We start from the raw sequence: 6,476 nt of genomic DNA on the forward strand, positions 1-6,476 counted from the left end.
CGAGCCTGCCCGATACTGCTGTTCAGCCCTTGCAGCGATTCAGCCTACTTCTAGGCAATTCCATGGGGCCCTGCAGGCTCACACACTCACAGCTACACGGGAGGTGAATAAAGGCCGGAGAGGAAGCCAGACAGGATTTGCTTCTTTTGCTTGCACCACAATGCAGTGCTGAAAGAGGAGGAATCTACATAAAAACGCCTTCCTGGCAACGCCCAAATGCCCTGCTGCCATGCAGATAAACACTGGCAGCGGCAGCAAGTGCATGCCCACAGCCACCCCTTGTTCCTTCACACCTTGTATCAGCTGTAATCCAGTCCAGTCCAGTGCTGCCTGCTGAGCAGCACTGACCAACACTGCCTGGGCCCAGGCTTTTATCTCTGAGGCCCCATTATGATGTCAGAAAGCTGGCTCTGGAATCCTGAGGGCTCCACTATGACACGTGCAAAGTTCCGTCTGAACTTTATATAAGACGGTGAGGCTCAGTCAGTCACTCAGTGTTGCCTGAGAGGGCAACACTGCAACAGCCGGCCGCCAGGCTGTCTTTTTTTTGCACAGCTAGTTGCCTCCAGGAGGCCACAAGAGGGAGACAAGGGACTGCAAAATGGAAAATAGGCATCCACCAACTTTACAGACAACTTCTCCTTGCTCCTACAACCTCCATCCTTGCACAGTTTGTTATTCTTCTAGGTAACATAGTAACAAATCCAAATTGCTGCTCTCTTTGTAGGCAAGCAAGGCTTTGTTGCAACTGCAATTCTTACTTCTTCTTGAAATGTAGGGACGACAGTACATTCCATCACATCCATCTAGTGTACACAGGTAGGTCCATTGTGGCGGGCAGGCGAGCGGGCGGGCTGCTTTATTGGCTGTTTGCTGTTCCCCTACTCCACTCCACTATTTGACTGTTGTGCTGCATCAATCAATCAATCAATCAATCAATCAATCAATCAATCAATCAGTGGCTGGCTCAGGTGCAGCTCTTTAACTTACCTAAAAGGGAGGGCGGAGAGAAGACAAGGAAGGTGAATGAGGTGTTCCAATGTGAAATGCCGGAAACACAGAAACACAGACGACACACAACAAGAGGTGGCAATCTATTCATTAATTGCATTTAATCAATGAGCTCATTATCACTCATGCATTGTCCAACAGGTGTTGAAATAATGGGATTAAAAGGGGAGATCCCTTCAGAAAGACAGAAACAATAGCAAAGACAAAAAACACTTTTGGAATCTGCTTTTAGTCAACACATAAGGAAAGGGTGCACCGGTCCTGGAAATACTGCAATACCAGGTCAATGCGTGGAGTGGACAGAGCAAGCTCTATTTCCATCTCCCTGTTCTAAAAATCCATTTAATATATGGTCCCCAGATAGGGGACGTATCAGATATTAAACTGATAAGAACAGATACTACACTTGATCTTAGCCAAAAGGCCGAGAAGCGATAACCCGAACGGGCCGCGCGTTGCCCGAGCCTGCCCGATACTGCTGTTCAGCCCTTGCAGCGATTCAGCCTACTTCTAGGCAATTCCATGGGGCCCTGCAGGCTCACACACTCACAGCTACACGGGAGGTGAATAAAGGCCGGAGAGGAAGCCAGACAGGATTTGCTTCTTTTGCTTGCACCACAATGCAGTGCTGAAAGAGGAGGAATCTACATAAAAACGCCTTCCTGGCAACGCCCAAATGCCCTGCTGCCATGCAGATAAACACTGGCAGCGGCAGCAAGTGCATGCCCACAGCCACCCCTTGTTCCTTCACACCTTGTATCAGCTGTAATCCAGTCCAGTCCAGTGCTGCCTGCTGAGCAGCACTGACCAACACTGCCTGGGCCCAGGCTTTTATCTCTGAGGCCCCATTATGATGTCAGAAAGCTGGCTCTGGAATCCTGAGGGCTCCACTATGACACGTGCAAAGTTCCGTCTGAACTTTATATAAGACGGTGAGGCTCAGTCAGTCACTCAGTGTTGCCTGAGAGGGCAACACTGCAACAGCCGGCCGCCAGGCTGTCTTTTTTTTGCACAGCTAGTTGCCTCCAGGAGGCCACAAGAGGGAGACAAGGGACTGCAAAATGGAAAATAGGCATCCACCAACTTTACAGACAACTTCTCCTTGCTCCTACAACCTCCATCCTTGCACAGTTTGTTATTCTTCTAGGTAACATAGTAACAAATCCAAATTGCTGCTCTCTTTGTAGGCAAGCAAGGCTTTGTTGCAACTGCAATTCTTACTTCTTCTTGAAATGTAGGGACGACAGTACATTCCATCACATCCATCTAGTGTACACAGGTAGGTCCATTGTGGCGGGCAGGCGAGCGGGCGGGCTGCTTTATTGGCTGTTTGCTGTTCCCCTACTCCACTCCACTATTTGACTGTTGTGCTGCATCAATCAATCAATCAATCAATCAATCAATCAATCAATCAGTGGCTGGCTCAGGTGCAGCTCTTTAACTTACCTAAAAGGGAGGGCGGAGAGAAGACAAGGAAGGTGAATGAGGTGTTCCAATGTGAAATGCCGGAAACACAGAAACACAGACGACACACAACAAGAGGTGGCAATCTATTCATTAATTGCATTTAATCAATGAGCTCATTATCACTCATGCATTGTCCAACAGGTGTTGAAATAATGGGATTAAAAGGGGAGATCCCTTCAGAAAGACAGAAACAATAGCAAAGACAAAAAACACTTTTGGAATCTGCTTTTAGTCAACACATAAGGAAAGGGTGCACCGGTCCTGGAAATACTGCAATACCAGGTCAATGCGTGGAGTGGACAGAGCAAGCTCTATTTCCATCTCCCTGTTCTAAAAATCCATTTAATATATGGTCCCCAGATAGGGGACGTATCAGATATTAAACTGATAAGAACAGATACTACACTTGATCTTAGCCAAAAGGCCGAGAAGCGATAACCCGAACGGGCCGCGCGTTGCCCGAGCCTGCCCGATACTGCTGTTCAGCCCTTGCAGCGATTCAGCCTACTTCTAGGCAATTCCATGGGGCCCTGCAGGCTCACACACTCACAGCTACACGGGAGGTGAATAAAGGCCGGAGAGGAAGCCAGACAGGATTTGCTTCTTTTGCTTGCACCACAATGCAGTGCTGAAAGAGGAGGAATCTACATAAAAACGCCTTCCTGGCAACGCCCAAATGCCCTGCTGCCATGCAGATAAACACTGGCAGCGGCAGCAAGTGCATGCCCACAGCCACCCCTTGTTCCTTCACACCTTGTATCAGCTGTAATCCAGTCCAGTCCAGTGCTGCCTGCTGAGCAGCACTGACCAACACTGCCTGGGCCCAGGCTTTTATCTCTGAGGCCCCATTATGATGTCAGAAAGCTGGCTCTGGAATCCTGAGGGCTCCACTATGACACGTGCAAAGTTCCGTCTGAACTTTATATAAGACGGTGAGGCTCAGTCAGTCACTCAGTGTTGCCTGAGAGGGCAACACTGCAACAGCCGGCCGCCAGGCTGTCTTTTTTTTGCACAGCTAGTTGCCTCCAGGAGGCCACAAGAGGGAGACAAGGGACTGCAAAATGGAAAATAGGCATCCACCAACTTTACAGACAACTTCTCCTTGCTCCTACAACCTCCATCCTTGCACAGTTTGTTATTCTTCTAGGTAACATAGTAACAAATCCAAATTGCTGCTCTCTTTGTAGGCAAGCAAGGCTTTGTTGCAACTGCAATTCTTACTTCTTCTTGAAATGTAGGGACGACAGTACATTCCATCACATCCATCTAGTGTACACAGGTAGGTCCATTGTGGCGGGCAGGCGAGCGGGCGGGCTGCTTTATTGGCTGTTTGCTGTTCCCCTACTCCACTCCACTATTTGACTGTTGTGCTGCATCAATCAATCAATCAATCAATCAATCAATCAATCAATCAATCAATCAGTGGCTGGCTCAGGTGCAGCTCTTTAACTTACCTAAAAGGGAGGGCGGAGAGAAGACAAGGAAGGTGAATGAGGTGTTCCAATGTGAAATGCCGGAAACACAGAAACACAGACGACACACAACAAGAGGTGGCAATCTATTCATTAATTGCATTTAATCAATGAGCTCATTATCACTCATGCATTGTCCAACAGGTGTTGAAATAATGGGATTAAAAGGGGAGATCCCTTCAGAAAGACAGAAACAATAGCAAAGAGAAAAAACACTTTTGGAATCTGCTTTTAGTCAACACATAAGGAAAGGGTGCACCGGTCCTGGAAATACTGCAATACCAGGTCAATGCGTGGAGTGGACAGAGCAAGCTCTATTTCCATCTCCCTGTTCTAAAAATCCATTTAATATATGGTCCCCAGATAGGGGACGTATCAGATATTAAACTGATAAGAACAGATACTACACTTGATCTTAGCCAAAAGGCCGAGAAGCGATAACCCGAACGGGCCGCGCGTTGCCCGAGCCTGCCCGATACTGCTGTTCAGCCCTTGCAGCGATTCAGCCTACTTCTAGGCAATTCCATGGGGCCCTGCAGGCTCACACACTCACAGCTACACGGGAGGTGAATAAAGGCCGGAGAGGAAGCCAGACAGGATTTGCTTCTTTTGCTTGCACCACAATGCAGTGCTGAAAGAGGAGGAATCTACATAAAAACGCCTTCCTGGCAACGCCCAAATGCCCTGCTGCCATGCAGATAAACACTGGCAGCGGCAGCAAGTGCATGCCCACAGCCACCCCTTGTTCCTTCACACCTTGTATCAGCTGTAATCCAGTCCAGTCCAGTGCTGCCTGCTGAGCAGCACTGACCAACACTGCCTGGGCCCAGGCTTTTATCTCTGAGGCCCCATTATGATGTCAGAAAGCTGGCTCTGGAATCCTGAGGGCTCCACTATGACACGTGCAAAGTTCCGTCTGAACTTTATATAAGACGGTGAGGCTCAGTCAGTCACTCAGTGTTGCCTGAGAGGGCAACACTGCAACAGCCGGCCGCCAGGCTGTCTTTTTTTTGCACAGCTAGTTGCCTCCAGGAGGCCACAAGAGGGAGACAAGGGACTGCAAAATGGAAAATAGGCATCCACCAACTTTACCGACAACTTCTCCTTGCTCCTACAACCTCCATCCTTGCACAGTTTGTTATTCTTGTAGGTAACATAGTAACAAATCCAAATTGCTGCTCTCTTTGTAGGCAAGCAAGGCTTTGTTGCAACTGCAATTCTTACTTCTTCTTGAAATGTAGGGACGACAGTACATTCCATCACATCCATCTAGTGTACACAGGTAGGTCCATTGTGGCGGGCAGGCGAGCGGGCGGGCTGCTTTATTGGCTGTTTGCTGTTCCCCTACTCCACTCCACTATTTGACTGTTGTGCTGCATCAATCAATCAATCAATCAATCAATCAATCAATCAATCAATCAGTGGCTGGCTCAGGTGCAGCTCTTTAACTTACCTAAAAGGGAGGGCGGAGAGAAGACAAGGAAGGTGAATGAGGTGTTCCAATGTGAAATGCCGGAAACACAGAAACACAGACGACACACAACAAGAGGTGGCAATCTATTCATTAATTGCATTTAATCAATGAGCTCATTATCACTCATGCATTGTCCAACAGGTGTTGAAATAATGGGATTAAAAGGGGAGATCCCTTCAGAAAGACAGAAACAATAGCAAAGACAAAAAACACTTTTGGAATCTGCTTTTAGTCAACACATAAGGAAAGGGTGCACCGGTCCTGGAAATACTGCAATACCAGGTCAATGCGTGGAGTGGACAGAGCAAGCTCTATTTCCATCTCCCTGTTCTAAAAATCCATTTAATATATGGTCCCCAGATAGGGGACGTATCAGATATTAAACTGATAAGAACAGATACTACACTTGATCTTAGCCAAAAGGCCGAGAAGCGATAACCCGAACGGGCCGCGCGTTGCCCGAGCCTGCCCGATACTGCTGTTCAGCCCTTGCAGCGATTCAGCCTACTTCTAGGCAATTCCATGGGGCCCTGCAGGCTCACACACTCACAGCTACACGGGAGGTGAATAAAGGCCGGAGAGGAAGCCAGACAGGATTTGCTTCTTTTGCTTGCACCACAATGCAGTGCTGAAAGAGGAGGAATCTACATAAAAACGCCTTCCTGGCAACGCCCAAATGCCCTGCTGCCATGCAGATAAACACTGGCAGCGGCAGCAAGTGCATGCCCACAGCCACCCCTTGTTCCTTCACACCTTGTATCAGCTGTAATCCAGTCCAGTCCAGTGCTGCCTGCTGAGCAGCACTGACCAACACTGCCTGGGCCCAGGCTTTTATCTCTGAGGCCCCATTATGATGTCAGAAAGCTGGCTCTGGAATCCTGAGGGCTCCACTATGACACGTGCAAAGTTCCGTCTGAACTTTATATAAGACGGTGAGGCTCAGTCAGTCACTCAGTGTTGCCTGAGAGGGCAACACTGCAACAGCCGGCCGCCAGGCTGTCTTTTTTTTGCACAGCTAGTTGCCTCCAGGAGGCCACAAGAGGGAGACAAGG

The 6,476-nt window shown here is 48.5% G+C and overlaps 4 non-coding genes across 4 annotated transcripts; all 4 read right to left on the minus strand.

Annotated features, from left to right (window-relative positions):
- Window positions 1–1,256: 1,256 nt before the first annotated feature.
- On the minus strand, window positions 1,257–1,447 carry LOC142733021 (U2 spliceosomal RNA). Its single transcript, XR_012879844.1, has one exon. It is a non-coding gene; the product is annotated as a U2 spliceosomal RNA (small nuclear RNA).
- A 1,276-nt stretch (window positions 1,448–2,723) lies between these two features.
- On the minus strand, window positions 2,724–2,914 carry LOC142733022 (U2 spliceosomal RNA). The gene has a single exon (XR_012879845.1). It is a non-coding gene; the product is annotated as a U2 spliceosomal RNA (small nuclear RNA).
- A 1,284-nt stretch (window positions 2,915–4,198) lies between these two features.
- Window positions 4,199–4,389, minus strand: LOC142733023 (U2 spliceosomal RNA). The gene has a single exon (XR_012879846.1). It is a non-coding gene; the product is annotated as a U2 spliceosomal RNA (small nuclear RNA).
- Window positions 4,390–5,669: 1,280 nt separating this feature from the next.
- LOC142733025 (U2 spliceosomal RNA) lies at window positions 5,670–5,860 on the minus strand. The gene has a single exon (XR_012879847.1). It is a non-coding gene; the product is annotated as a U2 spliceosomal RNA (small nuclear RNA).
- Between the last annotated feature and the right edge of the window lie 616 nt (window positions 5,861–6,476).

This window comes from Rhinoderma darwinii, unplaced genomic scaffold (assembly GCF_050947455.1).
Source record: "Rhinoderma darwinii isolate aRhiDar2 unplaced genomic scaffold, aRhiDar2.hap1 Scaffold_934, whole genome shotgun sequence".
In the NCBI taxonomy this organism is placed as follows: Eukaryota; Metazoa; Chordata; class Amphibia; order Anura; family Rhinodermatidae; genus Rhinoderma; species Rhinoderma darwinii.